Source organism: Mauremys mutica, chromosome 8, assembly GCF_020497125.1.
Source record: "Mauremys mutica isolate MM-2020 ecotype Southern chromosome 8, ASM2049712v1, whole genome shotgun sequence".
Classification (NCBI taxonomy): Eukaryota; Metazoa; Chordata; order Testudines; family Geoemydidae; genus Mauremys; species Mauremys mutica.
This window is the reverse complement of record NC_059079.1, coordinates 84,802,846-84,828,113: the sequence shown is the minus strand read 5'-3', so window position 1 is coordinate 84,828,113 and position 25,268 is coordinate 84,802,846.

Genomic DNA, 25,268 nt, shown 5'->3' with positions numbered 1-25,268 from the left:
GAATTCTCACCCAAGATCTGGGAAATCTCACATCTTCATGATTGTTTAATTTGTCAAACTGTTCATGGAAAATTCAGCCCCTACGCGTTCATCTCATACATCTTCCCTTTGAACATATCCAAGCAAAGGAAGATAATAAGGGCTACATTGTAATCAAGGTGTTTTTTTTAAGCATATGCTGTATCTGGCACATAGGTCAAGCAATCTCATTTTGGTTTCTTTCTGATCAGCGTTCTCAGACCTGGAATATAAATCAGGTTTTGTTAGTTGACACAGATTACTTTCTCCCCCTCCTTGTTTTCCTTCCAGATACTCTGCTCTGACTATCAAATAGATTTTTGAGATATTTTGCATATAAGTAAAGCATAGCTCACCATTCAAAATAACTTTTTAAATATTTAAATATTCCCTTGCAAAGTTATTTTCATTTAAAGAATCATTAAATCATTATTATGATTTGAAAGTAATTATGTGGTTTGGAAGTTGATTCTTGAGATAATTTGACTTGTTACTTTAAAACATGAAGAGTTGATGGCCAAACAATATTTTGTAGTCTCTAGGATGACATTATTCAGATTAAAGTTTAATAACCTATAAATGGTGAGTAACTGTTCTTTAATGGGGAGATTCATTACCCACACATAAGCCACGTATTGGGTATCAATTAAATTGGTAGAGTAATTTGCTGAGGTTAGATCAGGCTTGAATTTGGAGCTAAAACATTAAAGACTGGAAAACTATCAACATGCCTGCATTTTCTCTGCTGCCTCTACCCTGTTTTCATTACCTTGATATCGGGAGTTTCCTATGAAGAGGCCCTAAATCTAGTACAATATTAATTAAGGAGATTTTAGTAAAAAAACAGTTATCCCAGTTGTTGCTAGATTGCAGGACTGAGCTGTGAGGGCAAGTCATATCCTCAGGGTGGTGGTATGGCTTCTGCTGGCCAATGGTATCCCTTCCTTGTTAGAAGAGCTGCTATTGGTTAAGCAGAAGAGGGTTCTGAGTGAGGTCTGCACCCCTATTGTTGGGTAGAGCTTGCAGACAGCGAAAAGAACCGTCCGTGGACTTGGTGAGTTTGAAATAGTGAAAGGCTTTTCCCCTCCTCGGTGTCATGCATGTAGATGAAAGGCAGGCACTAGGAAAATTTACCATTTTTTTGTTATTGCTAAGCAAATCTTTGCACCATTCACAAGGCAGTCTGATAGCTTTTATTTCCTGATTGTTATTGCTTTCACATCCAGAGCAAAGTTGTTCAATATAGTTTAGATCCTTTGGAGCTATTAGCTCATGAATGAAAGGAGTTCAGCTCAGTCAAATAATAGATGGAAAATGGATACCAGTGTCCATAATTAATTTAAACAACAAATTGTTGTTTGACCAAAGGTACATTTTTAATGATCAACATAAAAGAGATAATTTATAATCCAAAGATTTTCAAGGAATGGTAATTGCTCTCATATTGTTCATAGCATCAAACAAAACTGTTATTTCATTTCTTTGTACAGAGAGCAGAGTGCAAATTCCCTGGTGGAAAAAAAAACCAAACCAAACCAACCAACCAAACAACCTGATAAGTGCCTGAACAGATAAGAGCACACAGCTGATGTGGTTTATTCAAGTCATGTTAAACAAGATTTCACTGAGTTAAGCTAATGTCTCTAATAGAGTTGATTGACATTTTTTTCTGCCAAAACTCTTGAACAGAATGGAAATTTTAACTTCAATCAATTTTTTTGAAGAATTATTTTGTGATTAAACCAAAATCTAAACATATTAATTTCCTATTCTCTGCCCTTCCCCCCCTCCCACCACCCTTTAAGCCACTTAATATTCAAAAAGCCACTTATTCATTGTAGGGGAAAAAACAACTGATTATAAATGTCGCTCATCTATAGTCTCTCCTACCCTTCATCCACTTCAGATGCATTTTGAGCCTGATCCATAGGTCACTTAAGTCAATGGTAAGACCTTCCAGTGACTTCAATGGATTTTGAAGCAGACCATAAATCATAAATGACTTCAAAGTGACTACTCATTGTCTTCTAGAGTAATTTGTCAGGCATGGCACTTATTAAGGTAAAGGAGAACTCCAGAGTACCGATGCATTCACTTTTTCTGTTTGTTCAACAAGCTGTTCAAAGCCCTAGAAAGTTCCTTCATCCAGGGGGACATAGTCTTAGATACCTCATCTAATCTGGAGCTATAGAACATTAACCAATATAGTTGCTAATTATAGTGATGACTTCGGAGTGTGAGAGATTATTTTAACTCTTACCCATTGGCAGTATTTTTAATGTATATATCCAAATGGCCTACAGTTGAAACTGATGAGATATTGTTTCAGTATTTAGCCTGTGTCATTAAACAGAAATGAAGACTGCTGGAAGGCTATACAGGAAAACATTCATTATCTTATTGTCAGTTGTCATTTTTACATCAGTGATAAATGGGTGGGATGTGCTAATAAATCAGAAGAGTAGTGTTTCACACTCTACACTGTGTAAATGACTACAAAAGAACTAGGGCAACGGAGAATCAGGGACCTCCTTTCCCCATGTATTTCAATACAAAAGATATACTGTATCTAAGATCATTATAGATTCATAGTTCTTTAAATAAATAGTAAAAATACACTCGAGCTTTGTTATATAACTGTTGTAAAACCTTACCAATTCTGACTTTAATAGCTGGTTTTGTTTTGTTTTGTTTTTCTCATGAGTTCTGCCATTCAGAAAGAACCTTCTTTCATCAGTATTTCTGCAGTTTTAGGCTGAGATTGTCTCTCTCTTTCAATCTTATGTAGTTAGAACGTGGCCATCACTCTGGTATTTGAGCATAGTAAATGAAACAATTCCTGCCTTTCTGATTCACATTGGTAGTGTTCCTTGCCTTGCTCAGTCCTGGCAGATTATTATATATAAATTATGTTCAAAACTACATTAGAAGAACAATTAAGTTTACAATTGTTACAATGAAGGGAACAATTAACTGAAAAGTTGTGAAATGCCAGATTTATGGTTGGTTGTGCATCGCTAATTTGCGTATTCATTATGAAAGATTTTAATTTTATGAGCACATATTATTCTTTCCACCGGACCCCATATTTCCAGTGAATCTGGCCCTATATCTGATTTTCTAAAAACACTTGTTAGAAGAACCAAATACAGAAGTGCTCTTTAGCTAGGCACATCTCATTTGTAACAATGACACTTCAGTTTTGTTAATTTTCCAGCTGGCTCTCCTTAAAGCATTTGGGCCAGAATCTTCCCTTGCTTATACTGATGACAATCAGGAGTGATCCCATTGTTATTAGTGGGGTTACTCGAGTGAAAACCAGTGTGAGAGGAGAACCAGGACCATTACCTACTGATTTCTTTAACATTAAAGCTAATTCTTTCATCTCAGTGGCATATATGATACAAGATAAGGGCAAAATCAGAGAAGACCTAGAGAGCAATAGTTGAATAGTTCAAGTCCAGTGAATTGCACTCCAGAGTAGTAAGCATATGAAAGAAAGGAGTCCATATAGTCCAAAATACAATCCTAGAATCCCAGAGTAAGGATGTAAGATATGCCAAGGCCAACATTTTACACTTTATACAGGTCCAGAAAGATTATAGGTGCTTTCCCTCCTCTTCAATGAGGAAAATGTCCTTGTCTGCTAGGAAAGGGACCCCCGATATTTGATTCTGTTTAGATCTAGAGGTACTCAGATACTATGGTAATTGCTGAGAGGCCAAAAGCATACCTAGATATATAACCAGATGTTTATAGCTTTCTAGTAAAAACAGGTTTTCAAATCGAGAAATTAATAGTCTTCCATTAACTTTGTTATGCTGGATTTATTTTCTTCATTAACAATTTGAGATATGATGCATTTTATTTTTAAAAATATGGTACATGCTTTTCTAGTCAGACTGAATTAAAACCTACAATCCTCAATACATAATGAGTTATCCTTTGATCCCAGTAGCAGAATTATGTTAAAGTAAATCCTATCAGTTTTGTACTCCAATAGCCACTAGCAATAGAATCAGATACTCGCAGATCCTTTCCATTGCTCATAGCCTATTTTAAGGATCCTCCATAAATGGTGCACAGAAGTCAAAACTGAGATTAAAAACTCTTCACAAGTTAATTCTTCCTAGAAATCCATTTCAGTGACCTTTCACTTCTGGAACAATCTTAAGGAATGGAATCTGTCTTGAAAATATGTCTAAAACTATAAATGAATACTATGAACAGGCGTTTATAGATTCAAGATTCCATCTGGAAACAATTCTGAGGTCTTAGTATGTTCAGTAGGGATTTGACTAAATATTATGCAAATATTTATTCCAAATAGTATGTGGGAATCTTACAAATTTATTCCCACAGTTGTATTCAAGCTACTGTGGTTATTTTACAGTATGATCAAGTGAAAACAGATAAGCATTTCAGTGCAAAGGTGTTGGCTTATTTTGTTATGTAGAAAATGTAATACAGAATAATCCTTGAAAGCAGTTGGATGTAAAATTCAAAAGCACTGCCTAAACTAAGGAAACCATGAATTTTGTGAAGTTCATGAATTATTCCCACACCAGCGTATCATGCTCTGAAATGTGAATGCGAGCAGCAGTACCAATATAATAATCAAGACAACTGCAGCAAAACAAAATGCTTTTAGACTCAGACAAGACAATTACGTCTGCTGTGCCACTTATAATTACATCTTTCATTGCATTGTGTCCACCCTCAAATTATTTTTGCAACCAAATTGATCATTTTTATACACAGTTGCATTTGAATAGTAGCCACCCTCAGACTATAATCTTAGCATAGCAATTCCCTCATCACTCATAAGACAAGCCCTGAAATATAAGGGGCCACAAGAGAAACAGTTCAAACCAATATACTGAGGAAACACATACATCACACACAAAACCATACAGTATATCACCTAGTGAAATATATACATTACAGAGTTAAACACACTAAATGATATAGATGCACTATCAGCTGAGAAAACATCAGTCACTTGAATTTTGGACACACCTGTGGAAAGGCGTGGAATTATAGGATGGCTCCTTTATATAATCAAGTGACAGGCCTTTCTATAAAGATTCAGAATAATTACTGCTGGCTCATAATAGCAGTTGGATATTGTTACCTTCAACCCAGATATTAGAGGGACTGAAGTGTCTTTGGGTCCAAGGAAATTAGTACTGGAGGCAAATGTGTCCTACAAGGAAAGCCCTAGCAACAGCCAAGTGTTGGGAGAAAACTTAGTTAGAAGTTTAAGATCTGTGTTTATTGTTTAAGTTGTCACTGTCACCAAAGAGGAAGGAATACAGTGTGTTTGTACCCTAAAAAGGGACTATTTAAGAATGGTATTTTCCTACTTAGAATATCTGCTCACTATGTATATCTAATCATACCTACTGACTTCAATGACAAAGCAATATTTCAACAGTTAGTGACAGATTCAACACAGCTATGGAAAAGTGAACTGGAATATATGCCATTTTTATATAATCATAAGAATTGTAAACTATGTTTTATCATTTTCCTGCTATTGTAGGGGGTTCGGGCACTGGCACACCTCGGTCCCTCCTTTCTCTGCCTGTGGGCTGTAAAACTTTGATGTAATATTGGTTGTTAGGGTTAGTGTGAGGGTGCTGGGTGGTGTTGGTGACCTGTGATATACAGGAAGTCAGACTAGTTGATCTGACGGTCCCTTCTGTCCTTAATCTCTATGACTCTTATGTTCCAATTGTATGAGCAAACTTTTTTGCATCTGTGCAACCCTACTTGAAGACAATAGGGTTCTGCTGATGTAATTCAGGTTTTAATTTGGCCTTTGGAATCGCTTACTGGTAATGATGCACAAGCCAGGGAAAAGCATTCAGTTTTTTGACTCTGGGTCACCTTTGCTCCTGTGCACAGTTACAAGACTCTGTGCAGTTATCTGATTTACACAATTATGGCCACTGCTTGTAGGAATCACTGATCAGTTGCATGAGCTGTTGCTTGCCTAAATTATTTGGAAGTCTGACCATGAAACATAAATAATGGACCCTGCTTATCTTTTAGAAGAATTACAGGAATAAAAAGTGGTGTCTACAATTTTCTATTTGGCTACCGTAGGCTAATCAACTGCTTCATATTTTAAAATTGGTATACAATTAATAATACAGTAAATACCCCAGTAATAAAAACAACCAAAATCAGCAGAATTTGAGAATATTAGATTAACTGTAAACACTCAAGTTTCCCATCTATATTTCAAAAGAGAAAATAAAATCCTTTTTTTCCTTTTCCATCTCTATTTTCCCTCTTCTGTATCATCCTCATCTTAAATTACAGAATTGTTCTATTATAAAAAAAATATCATCTCATTCATGAAGAAATTCTCTGTTTTGTAATTATTGAATTGCTCTTAATACTGACAGGTTCACCCGTGGTTCCATTTCCTTATTTAATTAAAATAGCATCCCACCAATATTGAACAAGAAAAGATTGCTATTTTATTTACACAAGACAATCATATGTCAGTCATCCAATGCTAATCATGAACATTACACCAGGTCATAAGAAAATAATAGAGTGGAGGCTCAGAAGCGGTAAAACCTATGCGCCTTTTGACTTAATCTAGTTCTTAGATCTTGGCAGATTGTAGTGATGTAACTGTCTGGTGGCTGTTCTGTTGCCTATGTGAAATGAGTTAGGGGCTTTCAGGCCAGTCTTTAGTACTCAGCAGTGATACCAAATCATCACCATAGGAAGATGGCCTTCTTGGCAGTATCAGAAGAAAGGCCAAAGATTGAACAGAACTCTACTACACTTGCAATTCAGGATAGACAGTGTGCCAGGTTTGCACTTCCATTTTCCTATGCTGTACCTGCTATGTTGATATATCAGAGATTTCAGGCTCCCGGGCTGTCGGTATTACACTTTTCACAAAAGCTAAATTCACTTGAAAAAAGTAACATACCTTGTCCTCAGCAAGTCAGAGTTCTTCATCCTGCAATGTCTTCAGTGAAACAGAGAACTTCTCTGCTTCATCTAGAGGGAAGAATGTAGTTATCTTGCTTACTTGATGGAAATACAGGCAGCTACTCTGTGAACAGCATCCTAGCCCAGCCACAAAGATAAAATAAAAAAAAAACAAAAAAAACCAGAGCTACTCAACTCTGCCAAACCAAACCAAACCAAACCAAACCAAACCAAACCAAAGGAAAGTCTTTGTATTTTGAGTGCTTAAAGAAAAGTAAAAAGATAAGGACAGACAACAGACCAGAGCCAAGGCCTCTGAGCAGCATGAAGCATCTCTAATAAAACTATCCTACTGGAAAAGAGCAAAGCTTTAAAATCTAAACTAGACTGACCATCATACCTTTTTATTATCAATATCCTTGTCAATAGACTATTAAAGAACCATGCACTTGGTCATTATTTCCAAGGTTACACCCACTTACTGTCTTAAAAACAGCTATCTGGTTCTGAGACCTGGAGAAAAAAAGCCATTTTTTACTTTTTTCAAATCTTGACACATCTTATTAAGGGTGAAATTTTCCTTGTTTCAGTAATGATTTTTCCCCAGTAAAATAGGATGAAATTGCACGCAGAACACACTACATATAGTTGTTAAGTTCAGCTCTGGATACAAACTTGTCCACGGTTCGTCAGTTCAGTAGTGTATTTGTTATTCACAAGTATTCCCTGAATAGATTATACCTCATAGGCTGAAACTGGGTTATGTTTTGAACGGTTTCTTTAGGCTGGCCACTTTGTTGTTGTATTGGGATTGCTCACCTACTCGGTCACTTACTATTTTTGTTCCTCCAAATAGATGTCTGAAAGTTTCAAAGTAGAAAATAGACTGTAAACTGCTTGGTACAAGGATTGTTGACTACTCTGTGTTTGTACACTGCCTATCCCAATGGGACTTCATTGTTGGTTGGCCCTTAGGCACTACCATAATAAGCATAATTAGTAATAGATAATGTAACTATGACATGCATTTTCCTATTAATCCTTGCTAAAATTTGTTTCACTTTCAGGATTCGTAAAGACTTTCATGTATACTCCGTCCGTGTACTTGCAAATAACAAGTCACATACGGAATAATAGTGAGTCCCACCATTTTATTTTAGTTTTTTTCCTCAAATTATTTGCAAATTGTTTTTTGTTTGTTTGTTTACCGGTCTACCAGCTCTAGTAACATAAGCTGTATTTCAACGAGGTCCCTTGAGGTTAGGGGCTGCATAATCCATTATCAATTCCCTGAGACAGTCATTCATCCTAATCTCTAGTTTTTTGTTGAATGTAGCAAAGAAAAATAAATGAATCAAATGAAGCTTTTAAAATGTCATCCTCTTCTCAAAACCGTTGAAAATGTGATCTCTCCCCTACTGTGAGATCCAAACACTTCGTCTCTTACCCCTTCCTAATGACCTGTTCCATGTATAAAAGTGGTGTTCTCTAAACTGAACAATAGCATAATTTGGTGGATTCCATCAAATTCTACTTCTATAAACTCTTAGTGCTCGAGAGGAATACTTAGGGGCTCTCTTTTCTAACAATGTATCAGAACATTCCAACAACGTGTGGAAAGTGTTTTCAGGTCTTTTTAGACCTGAGCTTTCACCTTCAGTCAAGCCACTGTATATTTTGCAAGATAAATACTACATGAATGGGTTCTTGTTGCTAAGAGCAATGGGTAGAAAGTGCCTCCATTTGCTAATGCGGAGTGAGATCATTAAGATGCCCAAAACTGCAGAAGCTACACAATTTATTATAAACTGACCACAGGGGAGAACATAATAGCATGACAGTATGCTTTTTTTTCATTGTTTTGAAAAAGCTACAGGGCTGTTACTAATGTGACTTGTTAATATATTTGTATTTTCTTCTGGCTAAACAGTTTACCAAAAACAAAAAAACAAAATCTATATTAGTGTGTTTGAAGAGAAAAAAATATATATAGTAGCTAATTTTAATTGTTTTACCTTACAGCTAGGATACATATATACTCATTTTTTTTAGTGTTGGGGAAGATTAAAATTTGACTTGCTAAATTTGAACATTTACGGTAGGCTACAGGCTTGATTGTACTCTCAGGTACACAGGTTATGTGTTCCCATTTATCGGGATTGGGGGGAAGAAGTGCCACTGAATTTAACACATGTGCAGTAGACAGGGCCAGCTCCAGGCATCAGCGAAGGAAGCAGGTGCTTGGGGCGGCCAACGGAAAGGGGTGGCATGTCCGGGTCTTCTGCAGCAATTCGGCGGCGTGTCCCTCTTTTCCTCTTTGAGCTGCCACCGAAGTGCCACTGAAGAATGAAGTGGCATAATTGAGCTGCCGCCAAAGTGCTGCTGATTGGCTTTATCTTTTTTTTTTTCTGCTTTGCTTCTTGGGGTGGCAAAAAAGCTGGAGCCGGCGCTGGCAGTAGATATTTTTGCTTAGTATATTGAACATTTCTGTACAAACAGCTGAAGTTTCAGTGGTTAAGTTCAGAATATGGGAACAATGGAGAAATTCAGATCCGCATTTGATGGAAAGATGAAATTGTTTCCTTTTAGCCTGACTCAACCACTATATAGTTTTCTTTAAACCTTCTATATTATAATTTTCAGTGACAGTTGTATTGATGCTAATTTATAAAACTACTTACTATGTGCTATTTAATATAGTGTATACTTTTGTGGAAAATCTTGAGCAGGTTGCAGACTAACATCTGCTTTAAGGAGAAATTCAAAAATACTAGTTTTCAATCAATCAATGAAAAAAATGTAGTACATATACACTTCTCCAGAGAATTGCTGGGCCACATAATTCAACATGCACTTTTCCTTTGTGAGTCATAATGGAACACAGACCATTAGGAGCTCTTTAAAACTACAAAATAAAAGGAGTTCAGCATTGAAAAGAAAAAAAGAAAACAAAATACCAAACATTTAAAAGCTGTAAATGTTTTCAGAATTATTATTTTTCCATCCAGTAAACACTCAAACTTTAGCCTTGGACCTTTCTGCTAAGCAGATGTCATTATTGGCATGGTTTGCTACGTCTCTCTAAAAGCCTCAGTGTATTTAGGACAAGATTCTGCCCTTTTAACTATAATAAGTGCATTAGTGGAAAAATGTGACACACATCTTCATGTCCAAAGGAAACATTACCAGCACTGTGAATGGGTATATACTCCATGAACAGTGTTCAAACATATTTCTGTCCATATGTTTCCCTGCTGATTATTACTCTCTATGCTGTACTTTGTTTTGTTTTTTACACAAATAACTGGATTCACATTTTTACATTACCTATAACAGCCTTGATAGCAGGAACAGCATTATTCAATGCTCAATTATGTTTGAGCAGATACTTCTCCAAGGTCCCCATCAGCTAGTCCCAATACTCTGAGCAAAGAGCAGGGCCGGTGCAACCATTTAGGCGACCTAGGCGGTCGCCTAGGGTGCTGGGATTTGGAGGGCGCCATTTTCTTCGGCAGCGACCACGGCGGCCGGATCTTCGGCTGCCCTGGTCGCCGCCGGCATTTAGGCAGAGGGAGCTGGGGCAGGGGAGCACGGGGAGGGCCACTTGCAGCAAGTAGGTGGGGAGGGGAGCGGCACACAGGGGAACTCCCCACCCCAGCTCACTCTTGCTCCGCGTCCTCCCCGAGCACACCATGGCTGCTTCACTTCTCCTGCCTCCCAGGATTGCGGCGCCAATCAGCTTAGGCACCGCAAGCCTGGGAGGCGGGAGAAGTGAAGCAGCGACGGCGTGCTTGGGGTGGAGGTGGAGCAGGAGTGAACTGGGGCTGGGGGGGGTGGGGAGCTGCCGCAAAGGGGGCGCCTCAGGACAGAGGGGGGGAGCTGCCGCGTGGTGGGGTGGGGGCGCAAGGTGGAAGTTTCGCCTAGGGCATGAAACATCCTTGCACCGGCCCTGGCAAAGGGACATGCTACTATTTCTAAAACTGAAAGTGGATGAACATTCACCAGGACAGTTTCATCATCAGATTATGTTTATCCCACTTAATGGGATTGATCCTGTTGAATCACATAAGTATTTGTCCCCTCAGATATCATTCAGCTAACAAACACAGGAGTCTGGTATAAGGAGGTGAATGTCCCAAACCTGACCTGGTGAATAACTGAGAAACACGTAGATTAATTTGATCCCTTCTCCATTCCGTGCCTTCGAAGCAATATGAAATACCGGTATCTTCAGATTGAACATCTTGATCATGTTAGACATCACAGTCTTTTTAGCGAGAATGCAAGTTGAAGCTTTATTAGCCAGTCTCCCTAAGCTTGTCGTACAGTGGTGTGATGTAAATTTGAATTGTGGAAATAAAATAGAAATTATATGTCATATTAATAATTGAATGAATCACTGATTCAAGGAGTGTCACACATCCACTAGAAATAGATTAATATTCAGCCCAATAGGACAATGTTGAGGGATGTTGTGGGCAGACTTGGAGAAGCATCGAGCAGACCAAAGCTCTGTATAAGGATTGCAGTGAGGCATGAGCTGCCTACGTGTTGTAATAAAGGCTCTGTGGCAATCCTGTGGCTTGCCTGCAGATTGGGTAGGGGAAATTCTGTCTCCCACATCTCCACAGATTTCCCTGAAGAAAGGAAGATTACTGGGGCTAGAAGGGGTGATAACCAGTGTGTGTATACACTCCAGGTACATATGGGAAAATCCTGTCTCTGCTGTTCATGACCTCTTCTGCAGGTGAGGAGAGCCACACACACTACTCAAGGGAGGTGGAGGAGCTAAGCTCATGGAAGGATGGGGGTATGGAGGTAGATTTGCCCCTCTGTCATTCCACAGAATTAACCATGACTCAGAGAGGAGCAGTACAGAGAGAATGTGGTAGCCGCTATATCTTCAGGGCAGAAGTAGTTGTTATGGAGCAGATGTGTAGTTGCCGGGGGGGGAAGGGATAGATGAGGGGGGCACAAATCCTTCCCCTCAGCACTATAGTGAACCCAAGCCTGTAACTCAGTTGTTATCTGTTACACTTCAAAAACTGGTTAAGCAAAACTATTAATAAATCAGGCTCTTCATTTAAGTAACTTGTCAATTTTAAAATACATTTTTTGTTTTCTAAAATACACCGTGAAACAAATACAGGCATTTCATACTGTAAAGAAATAACCTCTTACGATATAGACAGGAAAGAAACACGTCCCTCAGCACCACTGATTTATACTAAACTGAAATCCATAAAGCCCTCCAAGCCTGCATTTTCAAAAGTGACCTGCAAAATTATGAATGCAAATGGAGAAAATGACCCAACGGGAATTAGTTGTTTTGTGCCTGCAAGTGTCTATTTATATGTAAAATGCAGTTTTAAGTGTATGCAACATTCTAGAGACTATTTAAAAAATCTGGGCCCAAGAGGTTGCAGAACATTTTTATGTGGAAGAAATACCAATTTGATTAACCAGAAGTGGATATTTATTATGATTAAACCTTTTTGGCCTGGGGTCAGATTCTGGGGAGGAACTGGAGATGAAGCCAACAGCTGTTGACAAACTCTAGGTATATGACCCAGACATGTTTTAGAATATTTTATAAATAACCATGAACTGTTCATTTTTAAGAATGAAAAGGATCATTTTGAAGTGGCTCAGTATATTCTGTTTTCCACTGATGGAGTGAAAAAGAGGAGGATATTGTCTTGCTTCAATAGAAAAGCAGTTTGTCAAGCTTCTAACCAATTACTCCCTTGAGTGTTAGGCAGGCAACTTGGTTAATAAGATCAGTGTTGTTATTAGCCCCTATGGGACATGGTCTGCAGTCTGTGGTCTCCAGATTTATGGATATGCTGCTGTGGTCAGCTCTAGAAATTAGGGGTCACACGTTGGAGCAGCAGTAAGAAGCACTGTTGAGTAAATTGCCCCAAATCTCTTCTCAGCTCGACAAGATGGCCTCAGTACTCTTGGCTTGACTATTACCATTCTGCAGTACTGTCCAACAAGGCCAAAGCTTTGTCCTGAGTCATTGAGTTTCTTGCAGAGCTTGAGTGATCTTGGAGTCATAAAGTTTGCTGTTGTGAAATGGATGCAGATTGTTTTCTTTTATTATCATGTTCTTATTTATTTATTTATTTATTTATTTTGAACTGTCAGCTACCTTTGTGCTGTAAAAGTTGCACTGGATATAAAATTACATCCACCCCCTGTTCATAATTTTTTTAAATAATTGTAACAATAATTAATGATGATACCAGGAAGAGTTCAATATTTCATTGATATGGATATAGGTAACCTAGCAAAGATCAATGTTAACTTTTATGTTTATGTATTTAGTTATTCCATGTATTTTTAATAGCGTAATTGTTTGTACCCTCCTAATGTGATTATTGGTTAGTATGGGTCACCCAAAGATATCCACCCCTTTTTATCTACCTCTAGTGCTTGAACGAAATTCAGTAAACTCCTGCCCCCTAGAGGTGAAGCAACCTGACTAAAACACTATTGTACAATTGATGAACTTTCATTGCATTTTATGGCTTCATGTTTTTGTATCCATTTCACGGAGAACCAAAGTCATTCATCTTAAAAAGCAGAGTAAGACAGTTACTGCTTGCATTTTCTACAGAGGATGCCTTACCAGCACCGACACTCTCCCATTATTTGATTAAATAACAATTGATTCCAATTTCTAACATGCACAGTGAATGCAGTTTACAGATTTTAGGACCTGAGACCTATTAGCTTTCATTAGATCGTAAGGGAAACCCAAGGGATCAAGGGCAAGATTTTTATGCTTATTTAGTTTAACTCCCATATAAATCAATGGTACTTAGGCACATAAATATCTTTTAAAAATCAGTCCCTAAGCCCTTTTAAAAATATCCTCCTGAGATCTTTGTTATTTCTTCAGTGACCAACTGTTAAGGTTACTGGCTGAGGCAGAGATGTAGGGTTGTTTTCACTCAGGGTCTGATCCAAAGTCCATTGAAGTCAATGGAAAGATTCTTATGATCCTTTGGATCACACCCTCAATTACATTAAACTGCTCTTACAACTTTAGGATGACCAGCAAAGCTGGGCTGGTAAAGAAAATGAAAAAATATTTTTTTTTCTCATGGTAACATCAACTTTCTATTTATTCTCTTTGAAGTGGGAAGTAAATATTTATAGATTTGGACTGTTTCTTGTCTTGGTAGAATTAATTGCACAAATATTGACACAGAATGATCCATAGAAGAAATTAAGATTCAGTGTCGTTTATCAGGAGAAAATGAAGTAGAAGAAGTGAAATCCAACAAATCAGAGGCTTGAATGGATAAGCCCCAATGTCATGTGTGCACTTACTTGTTTTTTCCCTGTATCCTTAGCAGCAATATTTTTTACCATTCAATCACAGGATATGGGTAGATTGCTTAAATATCAGGTGTTTCATATTTGAAGAATAACGTTTTTCATATCATCGCTGTCAGAAAAGAGCTATTGGAATGATGGACCAAATTCTCAAGTGGTACCAGAAGGCCTGTGCCAATGTACACCATATAAGATGTTGATTCGATATTTTCAAAACAACATATATATATTCTAGTTTTGATAGTAAGTTCACAGTACTCCTTGTTGAAATGTAGTGGGCTAGAGACAGTCTGTTTTATGGTTTATACGTGAAAATATTTGTCCTAATTCTCTGTTGCTATATCTAAGAGTTTGCTTTTGAATCATGTAGTATGTTTTCTTTTTAAGAGTTCTGTTATGCTTTACTTTGGCAGCCAAATCCATTTAGCGCTGGACAGTATTATTAATATATTCTAAATATATTTATATCTTTAGCACTGTAGCTTTTTAAAAAGTACCACAGTAATTATATCACAAGCTTTTTATGAGTCAGTGGGCCAGATCCTCAGCTGATAAGTCACAAGGAGTTACATGGATATACATCAGCTGAAGATCTGGTATGTACTCGTTCTTTTCTAATACCATATTAGATTTCACAAAGTGTTTTCTAATGCTGCTTGTGCATATGGCGTAAATCAAAGAAAGTACTGCTAGGGGTCTTATAAATCCCGTAAGCCATATTTTTGTTGCAAAGAAAGAGCAATGTCTATTTATACAAAGGTTTTATTAAAAGATGGTATTTATTAAAGGACACATAGCAAGACAAAGAGGCAACATAGTGTAATGTGTTTCCCTAAAATGCACAGTTACAGATATAAGTGTATTAGAAACATTGCCATATCGATTAATACAATTTAATATCTTATACTATATAATAACTATTTCTGTTCTTTTTTGTTGGGATGAGGAAGAGTTAAATGTTCTGAATAATTTAGAGAGTTATATCTTCAGAGGAGATAATTGTGTGAAGGGAGAACAAAATACCCCAGAGAATCTCGTTTCCCTTGTAATAAATAGAAGAAAATTTGAGGAATTTACTACCAAGAAATTAGAAAGGTATCTTTAAAAAATCCTTGGCTCTGTTTGAACCTCGCAGAACATTTGAATTAATTATCTCTCTCAAGTTTCAGTGAAGTTTTGTTTTACATAATTGTTATGTACACCAAAGTACCCAATGGAATGTGAATGCTGTTAAAAGGGCAGATTATGAAATCTTTACTGATGGGTATACAGTGTTGTCAACTCAGAATTTATAAAATCATAGAAATGCAGGGGTGGAAGGGATCTTGACAAGTCATCTAGTCCATCACCCTGCATAGAGGCAGCACCAAATATACCCAGACGATTCCTGACAGGTGTTTGTGAAACATGTACTTAAAAACCTCTAATGATGGGGATTCTACAACCTCTCTTGGAACCTCTCTTCCAGAGTTTAACAACCCTTATAGTTAGAAAGCTTTTCCTAATATATAACATAAATCTCCCTTTCTGAAGATTAAACCCATTACTTCTTGTCCTACCTTCTGTGTACATGGAGAACAATTGATCACAGCCCTCTCTATAATGGCCCTTAACATATTTGAAGATTACCAGGTCCCCACTCAGCCTTCTTTTCTCATGACTAAACTTGCCCAGGTTTTTTTTAACCTTTCTTCATAGGTCAGGTTTTCAAAACTTTATCTTTTTGCTGCTGTCCTTTGGCTCTCTCCATTTTGTCAATATGTTTCCTAAAGTGTGGTGCCCAGAACTGGACACACAACTCCATCTGAGACCTCACCAGTGCCATGTAGAGCCAGGCAATTACTTCCTGTGTCTCATAGAACATTCTTGTTATTATACGCAAGAATTATGTTAGGCTATTTCACAACACCATCACATTGTTGACTTTTTATCAATTTGTGATCCACTGTAGCCACCACCCCTCCCCGATCATTTTCAGCAGTACTATTGTCCAGCCAGTTATTCTCCATTTTGTAGCTGTGCAACTGATTTTTTGTTTCAAGCATAGCAGTTTGCATTTGTCATTATTTAATTTCATCTTATTGATTTCAGACCAGTTCTCTAAACTGTCAAGGTAAATTTGAATTCTAATCCTGTCCTCCAGAATGCTTGAAGATCCTCCCAGCTTGGTGTCATCGATAAATTCTATAAGCGTACTCTGTCACACAAGTCATTAATGAAAATAGTGAAAAGTACAGTACCCAGGATGCACCCCTGTGATAATCCTCTAGAGGCATCCTTCCAATTTAATCACAAGTCTCATGATATTGATTATTTTTTTAAAAAAATCCTAGCTCCTGGAATTATATGATTGTGAGAGTCTCAGTCCTTATTTTGAACAAAGTCAATTTCTAGTCCTCGGGATTCTGAAAAACATGAATCTCAAGAAAGTCTCAAGAAAACAGAACCATTTTTTATTATTTTTAAAATCTCATGATTTCATGAATTGTAAGAGAATTTTCTGTTTATTTTGGGCCTGATTCTTCATTTTGAAATTCTTACTGTTGGTAATATTGCTGTTGAGTTATTAAGTAATCCCATTAAAGTCCTTACTCATGTGAGTAAGTGCTCAGCAATGGGAGTAAGGCATATGCAAACTGTCACCAAGTGATATATTCTCTTTCACTCAAAAGTCCACTATGAGATTAGAGGATCTGCCTGCAAAAATAATCATGCCTTCCTCCTCCCCTTGCCATCCTGAGTAATTACATGACCTCCCTTCATTTTCTACAGGAGGCACTGAAAGCAGAGGGTAGCTATGGAAGGCAATATCCTCGCTTCCAATGGGGAGCAGCTGTAAAGCAAGACCAGTCTGGCTTCTTTTGAATCATTTGGGAGCATCTGCCACCAGTTTTGATGCCGGAGATTCCTCCCTAGCAGCCATGTATCTTCTCTCTTCTCATTGTTTAAAGCAGGAGATGAAAATACCCTTAGAATGCATCCCTTTAGCATTTGTCTGCTGGGTGAAAATGCTGCATTTTAGGGCTGTAAAATGGGGCTTGGATATGTATTTATCTTTCATTCCAAAGCTTCCCCTTTAAAGATGTATCCACTTGTTTAAATTAGAGTACCCTTGAGATACTCTGACTTTGTGTAAGGGATCAGTTTGATAATTGGTAAGTACGAGTATCAGGGGCTTGAGAAAACCCCTCTATGCCCTCACTCCCTATCATCTAGCCATGCATACATTTGGATTGCACTCTACGGTATCCTTTCATTTCGTTTTGACTGTTCATCATGGAGCAACTTGCAGAGTACAATTTGAAGCTTATTTTGTCATTCATCCAATAACTTTAGTTGTGAAATATTGTTTAAGATGAATAAAAGAAGCAGGGTATGTGTCCTTATTTTACGGACAGCACAGCTAGAGGTTTGCCAAAAGAATCAATTATAATTTGGAAAGTGGCAGGTGCTGGGTCCCTGCCAATCTGCAAATAGACTGGGCAGTTTGCTACTCCTGACAACATGTGTGCAATTTAAAATGGCTAAAAATGCAGTTCTCCATTGGCTCCTTTGGCAACAGCAGATGACATGTTGACATTAGAAATATTAGACAATGTGAGGCCTTGTGATAGAGCTCTTCAATACCATCCATATTTTGGAACTAGAGCCAGGGATTTATACTAAGAAGAAAAACTCCATCATGTAAGGTTTGTAAAGTATGGGGTGTGTTTGCACCTAAGTTTTCATATTTCACTCTATTTCAAAAAAACAACTTTGGATTAGTGAAATTTGACAGTTTTCTCTATAAATATCACACGTCCGTATGTTTTGCTATTCGCAGCTGGGCTGCTGATCTTTAAACCATTTGTGAGATGAATATCAATGACGTGAAAATATTGGAAATTGGCACAATAAATTGCACAAAGCAAAATTTTGCAGCACTTACCTCCCGAGGGTAAAAATCAAAGCTGTACAGAGTTCTGCAAAATATTGAGACTCAATGCAAGTGCTGGATGCTGAGGGCCATCCTTGTGTTTGGAAATTGGTTTTTACATTTGTTTTAGTGTAAAGTTAGCGTGAATGTACAGGTATCAGTTCTCCCTAGTGTTGCCGCTCAGATTGCCTTCCCATTCTCAGTACAGTGCCCTGGTCTCAGTTCTCCACCTACAGAACTTGATCAGTCTAACAGGCCTCACATTTTGTGCTCTTTCCTCCCCAAAGTATTCTTAACTATTAAAGCAATGGGCTGGGAACAGCTGAGAAAGCAACAGAGGGCTCATTGGTATACTGCCCTTTATTTTCCATACAGCCGTTTTCCTGAAATAGCTTTGCAGCTCCTGCTCACATCACCCCTACCCCGCCACCATCAACTTCTATCAGACAGCAAATGGTGCTACATTGTGCTTGCTGTCATGCAGGTGCACCTCCTCCCTCAGGCTCATCACAGTGCTGCAGTGCTTCTTATTCTGTTTCCCGTCCTTCTCCTTCAGCAGCTACGGCCCAGTGAATGACCATCCCCCCTACCTCACTCCAGCTGCAACATCTTTCCCAGCAGGTGTTCTGGTGTTCTAGCTGTAAAGGGTCTTGGGAAGGTAAATGTATGGACTGGAGAGGGCTGTGTTCAATATTGTCAATGCCAATACCAAGTGTTCAACTATTATGGATGAGATTCTGTGCTGTACCTCTAAATGGTGTGGCTTTGTCACCTCCAGTGTTATTTAGACAGCCAAGAGGGCGATCTAAGGGCACGTCTACATTTAAAACACTGTGTCGGCTCAACGGCGCTGCTGTAGCACTTTAATGAAGACTCTCTATGCTGAGGGAAGTTAGCTGTCCCATCAGCATAGTTAATCCACCTCCCCGAGAGGTTGGTATAACTACATCACTCAGGGATGTGCAATTTTTCATACCGCTGAGCAACGCAGTTACACTGACAAAAGTCTATGGTGTAGACAAGACCTAAGTTAAAGCAGCCTCTCTGGACTTCCCTGTGGAACACAGCACTGCCCAGAATATCTGCAGCACTGCATTCTGTAGCCCCCATCCTGCCACACCTCCATCCTAGCACACCTAGTATGCTAGGACTTTTAAGGGGAAACTTGTTGGAAAGCCTGCAATGTCTCTGTCATTTCCTGGGCAGGGAGGATTAAATCTCTGGCTAGATCTGGGACTTTTAGATACCTTTTCCACTTCTTCAGCTTTTTTTACCTGGTGTAAAGGGGCTGGATCAGAGAAGAGGATCGCTCACCCCATGAGTCAGTCCTCCCCCTACCCACCAAAAAAGAGATTTAGCTTCAAAATAATAAAAAAATGGTTATTTTTATTTTATTTTCCTTCTAGTTTGTGAGCCCTTAAGGTTCACATTTTCAGTCATGAGGTCTGAAAACTTTTAAAAAATGAAAGCTGAGATTCGGATGTGTTCACATGATTCGAGGAGCTGAGACTTTATGAGAAACACTAGATATGGTAAGATTCATTATTTTTTTAAAAAGTGAGAATTAGCAACATTGTGTGTGTTTAGGGGATAGAGAAGACAGTAACAGTGATAGGGCTGGGGGTGGGGGGTGAGTAAAAAAAGGAGGAGGGTAGGATTGCTGTGGAAGAAGAGACTGTAGGGGAGGAGTGACTGAAATAACCCAGGAGATCACAGAAAGGGGAAATAATACAATGGGGGTGGAAGAATGGCTGAAAAAAATATTACTGAAAAATAAGTTTGAGCAGGAAGCAAACCCACAAAAAAGAAGAAAGGCAAAAGAAACCGCATAAATGTAAATTACAGTATGCAGTGGAAAGCCTAGTGTTACATATTAAGTGTTATATCGTTTCTTATACAATAAAAACCATATGAGCAAATCACCCAGGTACACCTAAGTCCCCAATAATCAGTGTAGTAAATATACACAAATATGCCATGCCTAGCTACTTACATTCAAGTGCTCTGCTGTGTTTCGGTGGCTTCCACAGCACAGAACACTGTGCAGGTCTCTGGAGGGCTCACAAACTATTTAAAGAGATACTACGTTATTCCTATACACGTTATTAAGTGAACAGTGATAAAAGCAAAACTAAGCTGATGTTGGAGTTGGGCTGGGAAAAAGCAAGGCTGTAGAACTAACACTTCCAGCTTCAAATGAACCCTGGAAGTAAAGATCTGACCAGAACTGATGAGGATAAAAAGCAGAGACAAGGTGAACTCTTGATCCTCAAAAAGATTGGGTTTAGTTTTTTAATTGTTTGAGGCAAGTAAACCATACCTATCAGTATTAGGTCTTACTGTGGCTTCTTTGCAACTGGAGAGGCATCAGATTTTAGGCAGTTTCATGAAAGCCTGCTAAAAGTGCTATGTATGTTTGTTTAGAGAGAGAGAGACTGGCCCCATATGTTTCATCCTTGTGAACAGTTTGTAAATACAATAAGGGGAAACATCTTATTAGGGAATGCTCATCTTGCTTGAGGCTGATAAGGAAAATAAGTGGGCTGAATAGTCACTATTTGAATGGTTAACAAATATGCTTTTTTCTTAAAAAGCCCAACAAATCATTTTCTTCTATTTAATGTTGAATAAAGTGCATTAAGCAATGATATCAACAGAACTTGATAAGTTATAAACTTAATTAAAGCATTTAAAAAACTCAGCAAATACCCCTAGTATTTGGCACAGATCTGGTCTTATTGCAATTATATAAATTAAAGCAATTTCGTTGGAGAAATTTTAGTTATTGTTTGCTCTATGAACAATGATCTCCAAGTTTAAGGACTATTAAACATTGTTGATGGTTTACCACTTGTAATTTAGAGGAAATAACTTTTTAAACACTAGTTTAGAGGCTGCAAAAAACATCCACAAGACTGCCGACTTAATGTCTGTGGCTTGGGATACATAGAATATAATTACGGCATGATGCAGGCTTTCTTCTTGCAGGAATCTAATATTTTATTAATTGCAGGAATGCAAAATCTTGACCATTAGAACACTGAAGAAATTAAAATGTTAAGTGAATTCTTGGCCACATCTTTTGATCTAATGTCTTGAACTCTTTTAACTATAAGCAATTTCCCCTTGCTTCGTTTAAAAAAAAATGGGATGGGGGACTTTAGTATAAGGCACAATTTTACAATGGATCTTGTATGTAAATTCACTTTTCTGTAGCACGAGACCTTTGCACCACTTAAATCCCACTTGAGTCCTATTTTAAGGATGGAAGTGATGCATAGGTCTTGTGCTGGACCTCTGCACAGGGAAGAATTTCACTCTGTGTACCTAAGAAGTCCTAAGTCTCCATGATGTTAACATCAAGCTGCATGAATTCAGTCTCCCTTTTGTACCATAGATATTCATCTAACACTTAGCATCACTGCAGCTTATTGTTTTATATCACATTCTTTGAGTGGTTGCAGACATGTACTCTACTCAAGTGTGTGCATGCCAAGAGCACCAAAGCCAGAGTACTTTACCTAGCAGTACCCATATTGGTGGGGTGTGTGCCCTCTGGTCCCCTTGCTTCTCTCCAGGCTAGTTAAAGGCAGCATCTGTCCAACCCCCTCACTCTTTCTCACTGCCCTTGGCTAGAGTTAGAGCAATCGGTGTGGTAGTTTACCTCATGTTTCTTATCTCAGTGTTTCTGGGACTTCACTGTATATCGTAAATAGTATAGTTTAACGTATCCTTAGGTTGAGTTTGTAGTTGTTAGTTAAGATAGATAGATAGTTGCCCTAACTGGTTTAAACATTGTCCATTGTTTGGTATGGCTATCCCCAGTAGTGATGCCCCTCCATGTGATGTTTGTTGCACCTGGAAGAAGGACACATTAAAGAAAGGTGCTCCATCTGAAAGTTATTTAAAAAGAGAACACAGATGGTGAGGGACTTGGGTCTGAAGCAGCATCTTCTAGGGCAGGCTGTAAGGTCCACTTAGGTAATTGGGCACAGTGCATATAGCCCCGCACTCTCCTTCTGAGACAACACTGGACATTGCTCCTAGCACAAGGTCTGGTGCTTCCCCTATGAAGAAAAGGGATGGTCCTCCTTCCTCTGGAAGAATTCAAAAAAATGAACTGAGGTGATTCCAGAACATGGAGAGATTCCTTTTCATCTTCTAAGAAGAGTGTTGACTGGCACCATGACTCTTCTGGTACATTGGTTAGAGCTGGGCCATCTAACCCCTTCCTGTTATTGTGCCATCATCACTTGGCCACTGGTAAAACTGGACTTGATGGGGAGAAAAATGTATACAACTTCATCATTGCAGATGTGCATTGCAAATCAACAAGCACTGTTATCAATGGGGCACTACGTCCAAATTCACAGATAAGTTGCCAGAAATCTCCAAGGACGAGTTTAAGGCAATCTCACTTTTGCTTCTACAACATTTAAAATTATTCTGAATTAACTGCACTGATGCCTAAAAAGTGTGTTGTCACATGTCACTAGCCTTCAGGCTTAACATAGACAAGGGTTTTGTAAACTCTCCAAATGCCTTCAAATACTGAGACTGTGCAAACCCTGGAACTGTTGATGCTTTAAACATTGTCATAAGAGATGATACTGTCAGTTTTTTTAGAGCAAGGTTCATGTTTACTATCTTAAGTGAAGACTGACATCACTGTGAATAAGTCTCTTGCTCTTGTTCCATCTCTCCATCTTCCCTCCTCCCCCTGCCACACCTGTCTCCCCTTTATTTCTATAAAATGGAAGAAAATGAACTGGGTTAGGAAGTGAGTGGAGGCTGACAGATAGTGGATGTATTGCAGACTAGTATCTTATGTGTGTTATAGCTTAGCTTCAAAGTCTGCCCAGATCTCACTATGCGTCTAAAAGTAAAACGTTAACTAGTTTAGGCAAGCTTAGAATTAGTATAATGGTTTGAGGGGCTTTCATTGGCAGTCAGATTTTCTCCACTGATATTAATAGGGATGAATATGTCCCAAAAATTTGAGAGGTGTTTGCTTCAGATGAGCACTGAAAAGTAGTAAAGGCTTCATCTGTATGTCTTTGTGAAAAACTGTGCTAGGAAACTCATGGGAGCAGTTTATCTTGTTCAGTTTTTGCTGTTTCTTCTTTCCATATAGACAAGAAATATCTCAAACATACTATTTCAATGCATCCATTTCTAGTCCAAAAGAAATAATTTAGTCTTCTATTGCTGTTCCTATCGCTGCTTCTATTTGTTCAAAGATTAAGGATTTTTTAATACCCTTTCCAACTGTCACACATTTTCCAAACACTATCAAACACCAGCTGACACCTTGCATGGTACTAGTATTTATTGCTCACCTTTGATCTGATTAGTTACACTGAGTGAAAGTGCTAGAAACACATGGCACACCACTAGATGTAGTACATTATCATCTTCAAGACATAATTATCAATTAAGAAACATGAAACCTCAGACTCTGAACAGGCTGTAAAAAGAGAATTACAGTTAAGAGCTCACGGTCAATTTGAACACCACTAAACAGTGGCTCTGCAGCTGAGGATTGTATGCTACTAATGTTCACTGACTGAGCTCACATTACTTCAGAAGTACACAAGCAATTTTGCTTGTGCTTGTCAAAGACAGAGTCATTATCATCTCCAAATGTCTGCAGCATTCTGTATTAAATAAGCCTACGGTAGGTGCTATTTACTGATTCAGTCTGGGACAAGTTACAATGAGTCTTTTGGACAGAGAAGCAAATGCAATATGGAGACACCTATTAATACTGGACGTTAGAGACGAGACAATATTGGAATAGGACAAATATGGGGAAACAGATTATTATTATTAAAGATAGTATAAGTAGTAATTGAAACAAAGACAATTGAAATAAACCCTGTCACTAAGCCAACTAACTGCTAGATAATCTGACATCTAACCTGACAGCAATAGTGATTGGGATGTGCTGAAAGCTAAAGATAAGTGATTAAAGCATAAGGAGAAATCTTCTACACTTCAATCTTTCTACACTGATTTTAAAATTATTTTGGTGACACTTGCTCTGAGGAGCACATCCACTAGCGAAGGACTGTGTCTTAAGCAACCATTTAAAGCACATACATCTGGTTTCCAGTAAATTAGTTTGGATCCAAAAAAATATGAAATACCCACAAAATGAAATTCTGGAAAAAAAATAGTTTTGTCTCTATCTACATGTTTCTTCCGATTTTGAATTTTTTATTTTGTATAGTGTATTTTAAAAATTAAACAAATATCACTTCAAAATGGAAAATCAAATTGTTAAATTTCAGTTGTTCTTAAATGATTTTTTTTTTCGGTCAAAATCAACATGTTCCGCAAACTGTTTCACTTTTGAAGAATCAACATTTTCTGATGGAAACATTTACCTACAGTCGTAACACTGATGTGCCTGTTCAGTTATGTAAAGTTATGTTCTAGTTTGTTAAGAAACCTATTGCCATAAAGTTTTACTAGACATTGCACAGATGGGCGATTCCTAAATCAAAATTTGTTCTTTCATGTAACTGGGACTTGATCCATAAATTGCTTTGAAAACTAGGATGAAGACTTTAAACTGGTATTAAAAACTCATGTGGAGAAGTGGAAGGACTGGAGCATGGGTCTGAGGTGCTCAGGGAAAATCTAAACCATGAATAAGGCAGGCAGTCACATTCTGTACCACCTGGAGTTTGTGTATTGTCTTCCCATTCAGCAAATAATTTAAACATATGCTTCAATCTCTATTTCACAAAGCACTTAAGAATATGTTTAAAGATGAGCGCTTGCTTAAGTGCCTTGCTAATTTGTGGGGCTTAGTATAAATAAAATTACTCCATTTGTAATGCCCATTTTATAGATATGTATATTATAGCTAAACTTACCCATGCTTGTCTGTGTAAAATGATTAGTAGCAGCATGGAGAGCAGGAGGTGCAGGAAGAGTATTGGGAACAAACCGAGATCTCTCAAAGAGGTTAATGAGAGAGAGCAGTCTGCCTTTGATGGTAAATTAATTACTATGGGAT